This window comes from Cynocephalus volans, chromosome 2 (genome assembly GCF_027409185.1).
Source record: "Cynocephalus volans isolate mCynVol1 chromosome 2, mCynVol1.pri, whole genome shotgun sequence".
In the NCBI taxonomy this organism is placed as follows: domain Eukaryota; kingdom Metazoa; phylum Chordata; class Mammalia; order Dermoptera; family Cynocephalidae; genus Cynocephalus; species Cynocephalus volans.
Window position 1 is genome coordinate 75440652 of NC_084461.1, and position 16645 is coordinate 75457296.

Below are 16645 nucleotides of genomic sequence, written 5' to 3' on the forward strand. Positions count from 1 at the left end.
CCGGCGACCCCACGCCACGCAGAGGTGAGGATACGCAGGACGTCCTTTAAAGCAATTTCCGTGGGTGCTATGTTAGGGGCTGGGGGCGGTACTGACCTTGGGAGCGTGCGGGCGAGGCGCAGGCGCAGCACAGGTAGGTGGGCGGGCGGAGTGCGCTTGCCGCGCCTGCGAGGATCCTGAGGTAGGTTGGGTGGTTTCGGCCGGAGCGCATCCTCCCTTTGGATGGTGATGGAAGCGCAAGATGGTGGCTGGAGTGGGAGTTGACCCCAGACCCAGCGGATTTAGTGATGGTAAAGATCACGGTTAGGCTGTGCTTGTGCTGAAACAATACAGTGATTGTCTCAGCTTAACCAACGCCCTTTCTCTTTTTACCCATTCGTTTTCCTGACTCGTTCTCTTGGAGTCTTTCATCATCTCCGTAGATCCTCTTATCGTTTCTGTTCCTGCAGCCCTGCCCTCCCTCAGGACCGTAGAATTTGATTTTGAGGAGTTTCTTCACAATTTACAGATACCAGCTGAAGCCAGAAGGACATCTACCAAGAACAGAGAAGCCAGGAAGAAAATTCTACTTTGTAAATTCATTCCGATATGGACGGTTTCCTTTTAGTTTAAAAAAAAAAAAAAAAAAATTGACATCAGATGGAAAGAATGAAATTCCCATATATACCTCTTAATTTTTTGTTTTTGTTTTTGTTTTTCCCCAAAACCTGTACCAGTCAACCCTTTCTGCCTTTTTATTTGATTATAATGAAACGTAATACTAGAAGCAGGCTTGAAATGGATATACAGAGCACCTTCAACCCAGAAATGATCTCATGATTGGGAGGGCCTTACTTAAGTGGTGGCTATCTGTAATTTCATCCATGAGTTCTCTTTTTGCCATAGTGTCAAATTTTGTCATGATGTTGGACTTGGGGAGGAAAAGTAGAAAGCTTCGGAAGTTAAGAAGCTTGGGCAGGCAAGGAAGGGGTGGGCAATGGATATTAAGTTTCACTCTCCTTGTCAAAGTACTTGTAGGGAATGATATTCAAGCTATAAATGGCCCAAAGGCCCTGAGGATCAGAGTTTTGAGCCATCCAAAAGAAGTGTACGTAGCGCAGATGTTTATATTAGAAAGGGGGACAGAGACTGGGTGTATGTGTTATGTTTTTTTTGTTGTTGTTGTTGTTTTTACTTTAAATTTTGTTTTGGGGGTGGTGAATAGTGTGAAAATTAAAAATGCAGATGTCATAAGTGTTGGCAGAAACAGTAGGTGTGGTAGGGCTTGGCAATAGTTTGTGAAACAGATCCTGCTGAGGGTGAGTCCAAAACTTCTCTTATGCTGTATAGGTTTGTAAATAGACAAGCTGCAGGGCATCTACAGATGCTAAGTGTGGTAGAGAGAGATTGGAGTTATCTTCCTGTGTATCTGTCCTTGAGGTAGAAAAGGTGGAGGACGAAGGTGGCTTTTAGTCTGTAAGTGAGGACACATCCTGTTAAGTTTTACTCTTTCATTTCTGCCACCGGTTCTTACATCCGGCAGCCTTACTGAGCTTCACAAAGCATCTCCTATGTTATAGTAAGACTGGAATTATTATCAGGATGGAATCCATTTATTTCTGCCAGAGTAAACCCCCAAAAATCACAGTTTTTGTTATCTGCTTATCATTTTTAATAGATCAAGGGGTTTTCTATTCCTTATTTGGTGTATGGCAAGTTGATAAATAACCCTTAGTATCATTTGATGTTTATATTTTACACAGTTATAATAGAGATCTATTATAGTGTGAAAAATGTGTTATATAAGTAATGTGTTTTAATGATTAAAATGCGTATATGTTATATGGCAGTGTTGCCCAGTCTTTTTTACCCTGTAGAATAATGTGTGTGTGTAAATATACATATGTATGTATATATATATGTATATATATATATATATATATATATATATTTTTTTTTTTGGTTACTTACCTTGAAATAAAGGAATTTGTTTCTGTTACTTAAAATAGGTGGAGAGCTTTGACAAAAATACACAGAAAGGGGAGAATAACGAAAGGGAAAAAAATGTGTATGATGGAGATTAAAAAGAAATTCAACAGTTTTGGCAAAGGAGTTAGGAGTTCAATCTTTGAGAAAAGTCTTGGTTGCTTACCATTAGGGTTTTGTGATGAATTGAAATGTTCTGAGAACTGTTCTCAGATACTTAAGACAACAACAAAACCTACCTCCTTTGTCAGAACCCATACCTATGTCCATATATTTTGCAAAATGTTCTTATTAGTTTCCTCTCTAAGAAATTTCTGCTGCCTTTTAAAAAAATAAGTATGATTATTATATGATTTCTTTGTAATTGTTTTTTTCTTTTCTTCCCCTAATGTGTATTGCTTTTCTAATCAGACTATAAATGCCTAGAGTTGGGATCTTGTTTTTGTTCTGTTTCTCCCACCCTCCTGTTAAGTATAGTACCATTTATTTATTTATTTATTTATTATTATTATTATTTTTTTTAAAGATGACCCGTAGGGGATCTTAACCCTTGGTGATGTCAGCACCACGCTCACCCAGTGAGCTAACCGGCCATCCCTATATGGGATCCAAACCTGTGGCCTTGGTGTTATCAGCACCACACTCTCCCGAGTGAGCCACAGGCCAGCCCAAGTATAGTACCATTTAAATGAATGTTGTGAACAAAATCATGTTAGTTAAATTGCCCTTAAAATACTTTATGAACAAAGATGTTACTTGTAGCAGTACTTATAATGGTAAAAAGTTAGCAACATTCTTATGTACAACAATAAGAGATTAGTCAAATTCTGTCATGTAAGCTGAGTGGAATATTATCTAGATATTTTAAAAAGTCAATTGTCTTTCTAATGGTAAATGTTCATTTTCTAAGTTAAAAGAGCATTTTATGCCATAAGCCCCAATGGTGTGGTATTAGTAGGTGGAATCTTTGGGAGGTGATTAAGTGGTGAGGGTGGAGCTCTTATGATGGAATTAATACCTTTGCCAGAGACAGTAGAGAGCTTGCTTCCCTCACTCTGCTCTTCACCATGTGAGGACACAGCAAGAAGATAGACATCTGCAAACCAGGAAGAGGGTCCTCACCAGAACCCAATCATCGGGGCACTCTGATCTCTTGATTTCCTAGCTCCAGAACTTTGTGAAATAAATTTCTGTTGTTTAAGTCACCCTGTTTATGGTAGTTTTGTTATAGAAGCCTGAACTAGAAGCAGGATGTAAAATTGGGCCCAGTATGATTACTTTGACATGAAAGAAATCCTGAGCGCAGAGAGTAAAAAGAAACCAAAATATATACTAGTTACCTTTTTTTAAAAAATTTATCTCACCTCTCGTATGTTTATTTTCTCTTCTTTTGTCTTCTTCTAGACTGATTATTTTTAATTCTATTTCTTCTACCCTGTAAGCTTGACAGTTATATATTTTTTAGTACTCTTTTTAGTGTTTGCCTCAGGTATTACAACATGGAACTTTGGTTTATCAAGTTCTAAGATAATTTAGTATTGTACCTCTTCCTGGACAATGTAACCACCTGAGAATACATCAATTTCAGTTACTAATTTACCACCCCACTGTATTAGTCTGTTTCTGTTGCTTATAACATAATACACAGAACTGGGTATTTATAAAGAAAACAAAATTTATTGTTTACAGCTTCTGAGGCTGGGAAGTCCAAAGTCCAGGGAACATATCTGGTGAGAGCCTTGGTGGTGGCAACAGTGATGGCAGAGTATCACATTGTGAAAATGATGGAGCAGAGGGAGGAAAACAGTTCCTCATGCACTCTTAAAGTCCTTAGAACCACACCCCTGACCACCATCATTAATCCATTCACTATGGCATGGTCCTGCAATCTAATCACTCTTCAAGGCCCCGCCTTTCAATAACCATAATAGGATTTCCCACCATTTTAACAGTCACAGTGGGGGCCAAGTTTCTATTACATAAAACTTGGGGGACATAATTCAAGCTTCTAACAAGTTTCGGGGGGGACAATCAATCCACTACACCCATCCCATGTTATAGCGATTGTTTATTCTTCATATATATTTCCTGAATGTTTGTTTTTTTTTGCGGCTGACTGGTATTGGGTGTATTTTTTTTTTTTTTTTTTTCCTTTTTTGTGACCGGTAAGGGGATCGCAACCCTTGGCTTGGTATTGCCCGCACCGCGCTCAGCCAGTGAGCGCACCGGCCATCCCTATATAGGATCCGAACCCGCGGCGGGAGCGCCGCTGCGCTCCCAGTGCCACACTCTCCCGAGTGAGCCACGGGGCGGCCCTTGGGTGTATTTCTTAAGACATTGTTATTTTTATATAATTAATGTGTGCTTTCATTTACCCAAACATTTACTTTTTCTGTTTTCTGTTACTTTGTGACTCCTTGAATCTGAACTGCCATCTGGGATCATATTTCTTCTTTCTGAAGGACATGCTTTAATATTTCCTTTTGTGCGTATCTGTTGGTGACAAGTTCTCTCAGTTTTTGTATCCTGAAACTGTCTATTTTGCTTTCATTTTCAAAGAACCTTTTTGCTGACTACTTTATTATTTTGAAGATACATTCCATGGTTTCTGGCTTCCATTATTTCTTCTAAGAAATAATGTTAGCTTTATTTTTGTCTTTTTAAAGGTAATCTCTTTTACCTTCTGGCTGCTTTTAAGATGTTTGACTTAAGTTTGATGTACCTACATGTTATTTTCTTTGTTTTCTGTTTTTGTCTTTTTTTTTTTCCTTTTGAGGTTTGTAATGCTTCTTGAATCTGGATCTGCTGTCCTTAGACTGTTTTGGAAAATTCTCAGCTTCTTATCAGATGCAGATGCCCTTGACTTATGATGTAGTTACGTCTTCATAAATCCATAATAAGTCGAAAGGCATTTAATTCACCTAACCTACTAAACATAGTTTAGCCTTAAATGTGCTCAGAGCACTTACATTAGCCTACAGTTGGGCAAAATCATCTAATGCAAATCCTATTTTGTAATAAAGTTTAGTATATCCAATGTAATTTATTGAATACTGTACTGAAAGTGATAAACAGAATCCATGGTTACAACCCATCAGTAAATTAGTAAATGAAATTGATGGATATTCAAAGTTCAGTTTCCAGTGAATGAGTATTTCTTTCACACCATCTTAAAGTCAAAAAATCATAAGTCTGGGATTATATTGCTTCATTTCCACTCTTTTCTTTCTCCTCTTCTGGTACTCCACTTACATGTATGTTATACTATTTTACTTTAATCCTTACATTTTTCATTCATTTGTCTATGTTTCATTCTGGATAGTTCATCTTACCTTTCAGTTCAGTATTTTTTTTTATATGTTAAAATCTGATTGTTTCTTTTCTCAAACATATTAATCAAAGTTATTTTAAAGCCTGTGTCTAATAACTATGGGGGTGGTATTATCTGAAGCTTCTCTTGTTTTTTTGTTGTTGTTTATCATGTCTTACTTTGATGTCTTTTATTTACCTTTATGTTGTGTTATTTTTACATTATTTACATTTAATTTTATTTTGTTACTTATGTTATTTTTGATTGAATGTCAAAAATATTTTGATTGAATTTTATATGAAGAAATTATACTTTGAGGTCCAATATGATGGTATTTTCTACAGAAAGGATTTATGTCTCCTGGCAGGGGCTTTGGCACTAGTAATCCAAGATCATTTTAATCCAGTATGTGATTGAGATAATTAGACTCTGGGCAGGTATACTTCCAGTTTATACTTTCCCTCAGGGTATATACCTATGAAGTCTCAACTCAAAGCCTGCAGAGTTTACCAGAGCAGACTTTCTTTGTGCTGTAAACTCCATGAGTTAGAAACTTTGTACAGCTTCCCAGCCATCTTTTCAAGAATCAACAGATGCCCCAGAGGAAAAGCTTTCATAAATACTGGACTTAAGAACTCTGTTTTTTTCTTGTGGGTTACTCACTGCCTCATTAGTTCTCTAATAACTTCAGGTCTTTGTTTTATATTTTGTCCAGCTTTTCTAGTTGTTCTCAGATGACTAATCTAAATTTTACGTAGTCCATCATTACTAAAAGTAGAAATAAATCTTTTAACTACACACAAACGATTTTCAGTTTTAGAACATTTTTATCACCTCCTAAAGATCTTGGTGTTATCAACACTGCTCTAACAACATATTTTTTATTTGTTCATTTCTTGCACTTAGAATACGTTTGGTTACATTCTTGTCCTGAGATTCTTTGCCATAGTCACTAGTACAGAACTGCAACCAGCCACCTTATGGGGTTTTCCCTCTCTGTCATTTTTAGAGGCCTAGCCATTCCCTTTGTCTTTTCTTGTCATCAACCTTAATTAGGTTGATTTGGTGTTCAGCACAAAGGGACTTCACCAACTTGACATACACAGGCTCATCACAGTTGGATGCAAGCACAGAGATGGTCTTGGCGCTTTTCTGGGCTTTGGCAGCTTCATGAATTCCATGTGCTAGGCCATCTGGAGTGAGGGCAGTCTTCAGCACCTCTTGTAAAGCAGTGCTCATGTTAATTACACCACCAGCAGCAATGCCTTCCTTGGCCATGGCGATGAGTTATGGGTGAAGCTGAATCTTGAATGTATCCGAGCCTGAGCCTCCACCTGCACCCAACTCAGTAGCAGTGGGAAAGAGCAGTTTCAAGTGATTTAAAATTTAGGTGTGAAAGGAAAACCAATTAAACCTATACAAGTCAAGATAGAATATCTGTATGATATTGTGGTAGAGAAATGTAAAATCTATAAAGAAAATGGTAACATTTAAATACATTAAAATTAAAAACTGCTGCTCAAAAGACACCATAAATGCTTGGAGTAGTGGCTGATTTCAGTAAGGCTCAGGAAATGCACAAGATGAGCCTGGAATATTTTGTTGTACAAGATAGCAAGGAAACCATCATAGACTGCTAGGGTCGTGTCAAATGGACTCAAGACAGCTGAAAAGCATCCCACTGGCTAAAGAATGTCAAAGGACAATTTCAGTATCAAAGGACACTAAATGTCATGGGATTGGAGCATATCAAATGTTTTTTAAATCCGTGAGTTCTTAACGATAGTAAAACAAACAAAAAACATCTAGTTGGTCAACATTAGATGATGCTATGGAATCAATTCATTATTTTGAGAACGAGAAAAAAGGTAATTAAGCATTTATCCTGCCTTTCCTATATGAGCTGTAGGTAACCAAATGGTAGATAATGGGAAGTTTCTCTTTATACATGTATTTCAGCTAATGAAGGAGGAATTAGAAAATTGCCATTTTAAAATTCCTAATAAATAAATGGACTTATTCATTGTACATCAACAGATGCCATCATGACAAACAGAAAAACGTTACGTGCTTCTTAATGAAAAACACCACCACTGATTAAAAATCTTCCCCCCAAAAGTGAACCTAATACTAATTGGGTTTTAGATCCATCTGCCAATTTACAGGAAATATCAAAAACATGTTAAACAACATGCCTGTTCAAATGAGGAAAATCCAACCAGAAAATCTTGGGACAAATTAATTTCAAGAAATACGTTGCAAGAGAGAGATGGGGAGAAGGAGAAGTTCAAGGTGGAGAAAACTAATTTAAAAGAGACTTAAAAGACATATGAAGCAACATGTGAACTCGTATTAGTTTTCTATTGCTGCATAACAAACTACCCTAAGCCTAAAACTAAAAATATTTGTCTCATACAGTTTCTAAAAGTCAGGGATCCTGTAGTGGCTTAGCTAGCTGTTCTGGCTCAGGCTCTCTCATGAATTTGCAGTTGAGCTGTTAGCTGAACTATAGTCTTTTGAAGGCTTGACTGGTGATAGAGGATCTACTTCCTAGGTGGCTCATTCACAGGGCTGCCTGAGTTTCCTCACAACATGGCAACTGGCTTTCCCCAGGGCAAGTGATCTGAGAGAGAGACAGACCACAATCACTCAAAGTGATATACCATTATTTCTACTGTATACTGTTAGTCACACACAATCCCTGATATAATGTGGGAAAGGACTACACAAGAGCATGAAAATTAGAAGGCTGGCTATCACAATTTGACTTCTAATGACTCACACTCCTTGATATGTAAAATCCATTCATCCCCTCCAAAAACTCTTATCCATTAGAGCATTAGTTCCAATCTAGAAATTTAAACCAGGTTCAGATGTGGACAATACTCTTCAGGTATACTTCTGTAAGTACAACTCCTCAAATAGAGTTCCTTTTGATCTGAAGACCTATAAACTAAAGACACAGTATTTGTCCCCAAAAACTTAATAGAAAAAAAGATAATCACTGTGGACATGTTTATTTAAAAAGGGAGGAAACTGAAGGTACACAGATTGACAGAAATCCCGAAATTCGTTCACCTGGGCACAGACTGGCAATTCCTTGTTTAGACTGAAGTCCTAGAAGTAATTCTCCATGGCTCTTAGCTCTGCCTTCTGAGCTCTTGGATCTACTCACTGAGTCATCTTCCTTTTCCATGTTTACAGCTCTGCATGCTCTCTGCCAATAGAAGCTTGGGTGTCCACAAGCCTCTTTTCATTTGGTACTCTGCCCCTTTCAGTCCGGGCTGGCAGTTTCTGCTAATATAATTCTGAAAACTTTGTGGGTCTCCTGTGAATTTTATTTGAGTTTATTAGACAAAAACAACACCTGCAGATCTCTTCTATATAAACTCTTCTCTACTTCAGGCTTTCACTGTTGTGAACACCTTTAAACTTAGAAACCTGTGATTGGACTTAGAAGTTTTCTGAGGCACACCCTTTATGTCTGAATGAAAGTATTCTCAGGGCTGGGTGGTTAGCTCAGTTGGTTAGAATATAGCCTTATAACATCAAGATCACAGGTTCAGATCCCAGTACTGGCCAGCTACCAAAAGAAAATGGGGAAAAGAAAATACTCTGAGGCTTACTTTAGATCTTTCTGAGGTCTTAAAGAACTTTACAACTCTACCTCCAACTTTATGTTTTCCTAGAAATACCCTGGATTTGTTCTTAGCTCAGAGACATTTCCTAACATCATGTGTCATCTGAAGAGGCTGGGAATCTTGAAATCCAGCAAGTTCTGCCTCTTTTTTGCTTACCAGTTGACAGATTTTGGATGTGTTGTCTCCACCAAAACTCATGTGGAAATCTGATCCTCAATGTGGCAGTGCTGGAAGCTGTTTGAGTCACAGAGGCGGATCCCTCATGAATGGATTAATGCTCTCCCTAGGTGGGGGGATTAATGAGTGAGTTCTCACTCTATTACTTCCCGTAAGAGCTGATTGTTTGAAAGACCCTGGCACCTCCTCTTTCTCTCTTGCTTCCTCTCACCATGTGATCTACTTGTACCTGCCAGGTGCCTGCCACTTTCCACCATGAGTAGAAGCAGCCTGAGGCCCATGCAAGATGCAGCTGTCACAGAATCGTAAGCCAAATGAGCCTCTGTTGTTTATAAATTACCCAGTCTCAGGTATTTCTGTTATAGGAACACAAACAGACTAATATACCAGTCCTTCCTTTAACGTAACTCCTCACACATACTAGAGGCAAGAGGAAGAAACCAGGTGACATCTTTAGCATTCTGTCAGGAAGTCTCCTTAGATAGATCACTCAGTTCCTTAGGTACATTTCCTACCTTGTACATAACTGCAGGTAACAAATTTGCTAAACTTTCTGCCACTATGTAACAAGAGCCACTTTTCTTCCAGTGTCCAATGAGACTTTTCTAATCTGTTAAGACTTTGCCTTTGACCTCCTTAAAGGTTATCATACATCTATAAACAATTTCTTCAGGGCTTCTCAAACTTTCACTAACTCCTCCAGGTCTCTTGTGAAATAGCAGTCAAAATGTCAGCTGAGGCCACAATCATCTGATGGCTTAACTAGTACTAAAGGATCCACTTTCACGATGTCTTACTCACATGGCTGTTGACAGGATACCTTAGTTCTAAGTGGCTGTTTGGCAGAATACCTCACTTTCTCACTATATATGCCTCTCCATAGCACTCCCTGTCTCCCCCTAAAACAAGTATTACAAGAGAGAGAGAAAGGCAGAAGCTATCATGTCTTTTATGTCCTTTTGACCTAGCCTCAACAGTGACATATCATCACACAGACCACCACAGACACAATGTGAGGGTAATACACAAGGGTGTGAATACCAAGGGGTATGGATCACTGGGTGCCATTTTGGAGGTTAGCTATTGCAGGATTTTATCTGGATTATGATTCAAACAAATGTGTTTTTAAAAGTCATATTTATGATAGAAATTTGAATGCTTACTGAATATTTGATGATAGTATGCAATTATTATAAATTATTTTTTGTGTAATCATAGTAATTTCTATTGTTTGGGGTTTTTTGGTGGGGTTTTTTTTTTTTTTTTTTTTTTTTTTTTTTATCTATTTTCAGTGGCTGGCCAGTACAGGGATCTGAACTCTTTGACCTTTATGTCATAACACCATGCTCTAACCAACTGAGCCAACTGGCCAGCCATATTTTTTAAAGATTCTTTATCTTTTAGAGATTCGTATTAAAATATTTACAGATGTAATGATATAATGTCTGGAATATACTTCAAAATAATAAGAGATGGAGAAAGTAGATGGCAGTATAAATGAAGCAAGACTGGTTATGAGTGGATAATTGTTGAAGCTAAGTAATAGGTAAATGGGGGCTTATCATTCTATTATGCATACTTTCACATATGTTTTAGCATTTTCCACAATAAAAAAAAAAAAAAAAAAGGACACCATAGGGAGAGTAAAAGACAAGTCACAAACTGGGAGAAGATCTTTGCAACACATATTATTGGCAAAAGGGTTAGTATTCAAATTGTGTAAAGAACTATTATAATTCAATAAAAAAGAAGACAGATAATGCTCTCCACCCCACCTCCATCCCAAATAGGCAATTTGTAGAGGAGAAAAACCTAAAGAGATACCCAACCACAAAGAAATACCATTTCACACCCACCATACAAGCAAAAATTTTGAAGTCTGACAATGTCACCAGAACATTTAAACATTACTGGTTGCAGTATAAATTGATGTCATCAATTTGGAAAACAATTTGGCATTATCTAGTAAACTTGAATATGCACATCTTTTATGGCCCAGGAAAATGTACCAGGAGACATGAGCAAGAAAATTCATAACTGTATTATTTATAACAGTAAAAACTGGAACAATCCCACTGTCCATGAATAGTAGAGTGGTTAAATACATTGTGTATACTAATACAATAGAATACAGCAATGGAAAAAATAAATTACAAGTCCATGGACATGGATAAATCTCATTAACAAAATGCTGAGCAAAAATGCAATTTACCAAAGGATGTTACAGTAGGTTCCACTTATATAAATTAAGAAACCGATTAAACAATACCTTAAGATTAGAAACATAAGAAGTAAATCTATAAATTAAAGCAAAAGAATAATAACCACAAAATTCAAGATAAGGATTTTCTCTATAGAGGGAAGGGGATGGAAAAAAAAGGGGTCACACAAGGAGCTTAAGAGTTTGATGATTAGATGTTGGTTTAGCCAGTCAGTCCAGGTTTGCCTGGTGCAGTCTAGTTCACTAATTTTCTTAGTATAATGACAACTAGCACTCTCACTGTCAAAAAACATCATGCTTGAGATAATAAATTATATGTTCATTCTTTTTAAAGTAATTTTCCCCCTTAAACTGGATGGAGGGTGACTCGGATTGAATTATGTTCCCCAATATCCATGTATTAGAAACTTAACCTTCACTGTGACAGTGTTAAGAGGGTAGGAAATACTATTCTGGTAATTGAAACGTGGGGCCTTGAAGAGGTAGTTACATTGTGAGGACCATGACTTAGTAACTGGAATAATAAGTTGATGGTTTAATGCTGGTCGTGGGCATGGTTCTGAGGGCTTTAAAAGGAGAATACGCTCTGCCATCTTGCAATGTTATACCCTGTGTCACTGAAGTCACCACCAAAGAAGGCCTTCACCTGATGTGTTCCCTGGACTTTGGACTTCCCAGCCTCCAAAATTGTAAGCCATAAATTTTGTTTTCTTACAAATTAGCCAGTTCTGGGTATTTTGTTATAAGCAACAGAAACTAATACAGAGGCTATATGGGTCTTCATTGTAGCATTCTTCCTCACATCATACATTTATTTTATAAATATTCATTTGAAACATGAGAAGTCAATATTTCATGATATAATTTTAAATTGTAACCAGTGATGACACAGTTTTTAACAAAACTATGTAGGATAAATGTAAATAGGATCTCAATGAAACCCTTATCATCTGAGTAGATGTGGAGATACATAACATATAATGTGCCTGGCATTGTGTTCAGCTCTTTACAGATATTACTTCATTTTTATAGCAAGGCTTTTAAGTAGGTAATATTATCTCCATTATATACATGAAGAATTTGAAGCAAAAGGAGTATAAATAACTTAGCCAAAGTCATATCATATGTGACAGAGCAAAATTTGAACCCAGGCAATGTGACACCAGACTACATACTCTTAACTACAATGCCAAAATACAAGATAGATGTTCTTAACCTTTTTTCATGCCATGGATCCCTTTGGTAGTCTGGTGGAGCCCTTTTTAGAGTAATGTGCATAAAATATAAGCATACGATTATAAATGAAACCAGTAATACTAAAATATGGTAATCAGCCTGGCCAGTTAGGTCAGTTGGTTAGAGTGTGGTGTTATAATACCAGTGTCAAGGGTTTTGATCCCCATACTGGCCAACCGCCAAAAACAATAAAATACAGTAGTCAAAATATTTAATAAATATGCACTATACATGTGTTTTTTCATTAATGCATTAAGTAGCAAAATCTAGCAGAGGGTATAATATCTATAATTTTGAAGTAATGAAGACCAATTGTATTTTGAGATGTCTACAACTGTAGGGATGTGACAAGAAAATGTTTGTGATTTTTATAGATGAAAGTCACCAGTATTTCTAATAACACTGTGGTTTATCGCCTATATTCATAATAGAAAGAAATGCTAAATTTTGCTTAGAAGTTAGCAAAATTAAGGTATAATATTTTTTTCCATCCAAATTCATGGTCCTCTGCTTTATAATCTTAATTCATAAACATAGTGACATATAATTTACTTCAAAGAGGTGATATTTCCCACCCCACCTCCCATTTTCTGGTTTGGGATTACTCTAAAAGTGTGATATGCAAATAAATTAGTTTATTAGAAATAAAAAATATTTCTTCATGCAGTGAACTTGAGTGGGGGATGAGAAATCAGAATGTATTAGAATAACCAGATGTACATGTAGACAATGAGAAGTGTGGAACTGCTGTACAGTGTTTTATTTAAGGGGTTTAAAACAGGATTCAGACATGTACTGCCACATGCGGTTCTTCAAAAAAGAATTCGTTGTTGATACCACAGTTCCCAACAGTATATTATTTGTAAATACCTATAGCAATGCAATAATCAAAAGAAAATTCAAATAGCTGGACATCTTTTAAAAGTTTCACTGGGCTAAAATCAAAATATCTGACAAGTTTTTGATTTGTCTTTCTCATGATTTAGTGTTCCAGCAGAGCAACTGGGGAACCTAATTCTGACCAACAAGGAGGAATTGCTTGGCTAATTGGAAGTGACAGAAACCTTGGGAGAAAACAACCACATACCAAGGATAATTATAAGAAAGTAACATGGACCCTAAAGGATAGTGTCAAGAAACCTGAAGCCACCAAATGAGGTGAGACTTGCAAAAAAATGCTAAGAGAGGACAAAGAATGGGCTTTTTAAAATTCTGTTCAGAGGCAGAAGATGATCAAGGAAGGGAAAAGCACACTTGCAGCTTCTGGTGTAGGGTTAGAACTAACAGAGAAAGCAGAATTCCCTAACTACTATTTTGCTTCATTCTGTACAAAAGAAATTTGAGAAGTAGATTGACATAATGGAAAGAACATATGTTTGTAAGGTCAGGCAAACCTGTGTTTAATTATCTGTTTCAACAGTGTTAAACAAAATTTATGGGAGGCCATTGTTTTGAACTGAGCTCCTGCAGTAGCCTCCAATAGACCAAACCAAAACGGAGTCAGTCATGCTAAAGTTCCACATCACCAAAGTGAAACTAAGTTGTTTATCTGACCTTCCAAGAAATCAAGAGAGAAAGAGATAATAGTCAAATCCCCAGACTGGCTAGTTTTAGCCAGCATCATGAAAAAGTTCCCTCTGCTTCAACTTTTATAAGGAAAAAGTAACTTTGAAAAGACCAAACCACTTTTTGTTCTCCGTTTCTGCTCTCCTCAGCTGTTTTCTGTCGATACAGCCAAATTCCTCTGTTCGGCTCATCAGAATACTCATTCCATTTTATGTAATGAGGTGTTGCCTGGCATTCGAGTTGCACATAAAAGCCAATTAAGATCTTTAAACTAAATTTGTTGTAATTTTGTCTTTTGGCAATACTTACTAGTTATATTATTTTGTGTCTCCTTTATCCCATATGTAAAATGGAGACAACTGTATCTTTCTTTACTCAGAACAAAGTTGTTCTGAGTAATGGAAGAAACACATTTAAAACACTAAGCTAGGCTCACAGTAGTAACTCAATAAATAGCAACTTACTACTCAAAAGTGTAGTATAAATGTTGACAGAAATCAATACTGTTCCCAAATAGGGGAAGAAATTCTAAGAATGTACTTAACAGTTTGAATTTAGATTACATCACTTGCTATGAATGATTTACACTCCAGGCTTTGGGGGGTAAAGTACAAATGAGATCTGAGAACAATGGTCCCCATCTTTGAGGAATTATGGGAGACAAGGTAGGCCCCAGAATACTAAACATGGCTAAAATGTCTGTCTCAGAGTGAAAAGTAAAAATCTTAAACCCTGAATTATTTGCTTTTTGACTAAGCAGCTTCCCTTCCTATTGAAGTCATATTAATTTGCCCCAAAGAAAGGGAAATTCCAAAAACAGTAACTGAAACAAAGGAATACATTGAATTTGCCAAAGAAATACTTAAAGTAGAGGCATAAGTCTTATCTGGAAAAAAGGTCTTTGCAGATGGATTTAGGTTAAGGATCTTGAGATCATCCTGTATTATCTGGTGGGCCATAAATCCAATGATATATATCCTTATGTGACAGACAGAAGACACAGAGAAGAGGAGGAAGCAGTGTGACCATGGAGGCAGAGATTGGAGTAATGTGGCCACAAATCAAGGAATGTGAAAGCCTCCAGAAGCTGCAGGAGGCTGTGAACAATTTCTTCCTTAGATCCTACAGAGGAGTACAGCCATGCTGACACCTTGATTTCAGATTTCTGGCCTTAGAACTGTAAGAGAAGAAATTTCTGTTGTTTTAAGCCACCAGTTTGTGTTAATGTATTGCAGCAGCCCTTGAAGTTACTATACATATCTCTAGTAGACAAGTGTGTTAGTCAGGGTTCTCCAGAGAAACAAAACCAATAGAATATAGATATTGTTAAATAAATTAAAATGGAGACTGGGACTGAAGAATTCCTGAGCAGACAAAGCCAGTTAGGCCTCATAAGTTAACCTTGCTTGATTTGCAAACATAAGTGATACTTGAGCTATTTATTGTAAATGCATATATTAAAAAAAAACCAGAACTTAAGCTCAACCAATCAGAAGCAAGCAACAAACTTATGTAAAGCTAGGGACTTTCCAAAGGTATAATATACCAAATAAAGCAACTGTATAAACTGTAACCAATCAAATATTTTCTTTGTTTTACTTTTGTATTCCTCCTATAAAAGGCGTCCCCTTGGAATGCAGTGTTTATGGAAAACAGTATGGTTGTTTCTCAAACCACTACAACTAGGACTACCATATGATCCAGCAATCTCACTACTGGGTATATATGCAAAGGAATGGAAATCATCATGTTGAAGGAAAACCTCCTATGTTTATCACAGCTCTATTTACCATAGCCAAGATATGGAACGAACCTAAATGTCCATCAATGATGACTGAATAAAGAAAATGTGGTATATATACACAATGAAACACTACTAAGCCATAAAAAGGAATGAAATTCTGCCATTCACAGCAACATGGATGAACTTAGAGATAAGTATGTTAAGTGAAATAAGCCAGGCACAGAAAAAGAAATACCACATGTCCTTGCTCATATGGGGAAGCAAAGAAAGGAAAGAAGGAAGGACACAATGATACTTTGAACGTTCAGAAGGAGAGAACAGAACTTTGATTATTAGAGGGAGGAAAGTGAGAGGGGGAGGGGGTTAGAGAGAAATTGGTTAAAAGAATGAGTATGTTTTGTAATGACAAATATGCCGACTATCCTGATTTGATCATCACACATTGTACACAAATACTTATAATCAACTCTGTACTCCACAAATATTTATCATCAGTTACATTTCAAATTTTTAAAAAAGCCTTCTCCTTGGGTTCCCTTGGTGGAGTTCCTAAACCACTTCTGGTTTGGAGTTGCCCAATTCATGAATTGATATTTGCTCAAATAAACTCTTTAATATTTTACTGTGCCTCAGCTTACCTTTTTAACCCAGATAGATAAACAGATAGATAGATTTAGATAGCTAGATAGATGATAGATAAGAAGATATTATGGGAATTAGCTCAAGTGACCTTGTAGACCCAAGATCTGCCTTCTCCAAGCTGGAGAATAAGGAAAGCCTGTGGT

The 16645-nt window shown here is 36.9% G+C and overlaps 1 long non-coding RNA gene and 1 pseudogene across 4 annotated transcripts; one reads left to right on the forward strand and one right to left on the reverse strand.

Annotated features, from left to right (window-relative positions):
* Positions 1 to 60: 60 nt before the first annotated feature.
* Positions 61 to 16430, forward strand: LOC134370332 (uncharacterized). 4 transcript variants are annotated; one of them, XR_010022662.1, is made up of 3 exons: positions 61 to 133; positions 13537 to 13708; positions 15107 to 16430. It is a non-coding gene; the product is annotated as an uncharacterized LOC134370332 (long non-coding RNA). The 4 variants fall into 4 exon arrangements; XR_010022665.1 differs by lacking the exon at positions 61 to 133 and adding an exon at positions 138 to 181; XR_010022663.1 differs by lacking the exon at positions 61 to 133 and adding an exon at positions 230 to 290.
* Positions 347 to 6553, reverse strand: LOC134369454 (small ribosomal subunit protein eS12-like; annotated as a pseudogene).
* Positions 16431 to 16645: the final 215 nt, after the last annotated feature.